Below are 498 nucleotides of genomic sequence, written 5' to 3'. Positions count from 1 at the left end.
GAGACATAAACCTGCTTGATGCTTCCATGGGTCCTTAGCAAATTGGTATATGATGCAAAGTCCTATCTTTGAATGGATTTCAACATAAAAGTCCCAAAAATGGTAGTTTCTTGATGGTCGCACCACATGATATTTCATAAAATGGAAATCATCTGACAAAGTTTGTTTGTATATTATGATGGAAATATAAATACAAATGCTTTGCAATTTTATACAGGATTACGAAACACTTTGAAAATCATGCCAAATAGTGCAGAAAAATTATCTGAATAAATTTAGGGTAATTTCAAAGATGTTTCCAAAACAACAGTTATGGCCAGACGGTCGCACCACATGATATTTAGACACTTTGAATAACAGAAAAATTACAAATAACTGTTTTGTGAGTGAGTACATTACATGGGAAAGATACTTCATATGGTATCTTTTTTTATGCATTTAAATCAATTTTTAACTAAAAAAAATAAATAAAGGCGTCATGTCATTGATCCATATATA

The sequence above is a fragment of the Sinocyclocheilus anshuiensis genome, unplaced genomic scaffold, assembly GCF_001515605.1.
Source record: "Sinocyclocheilus anshuiensis isolate Anshui unplaced genomic scaffold, SAMN03320099.WGS_v1.1 scaffold193, whole genome shotgun sequence".
In the NCBI taxonomy this organism is placed as follows: domain Eukaryota; kingdom Metazoa; phylum Chordata; class Actinopteri; order Cypriniformes; family Cyprinidae; genus Sinocyclocheilus; species Sinocyclocheilus anshuiensis.
This window is presented reverse-complemented; position numbering follows the sequence as displayed.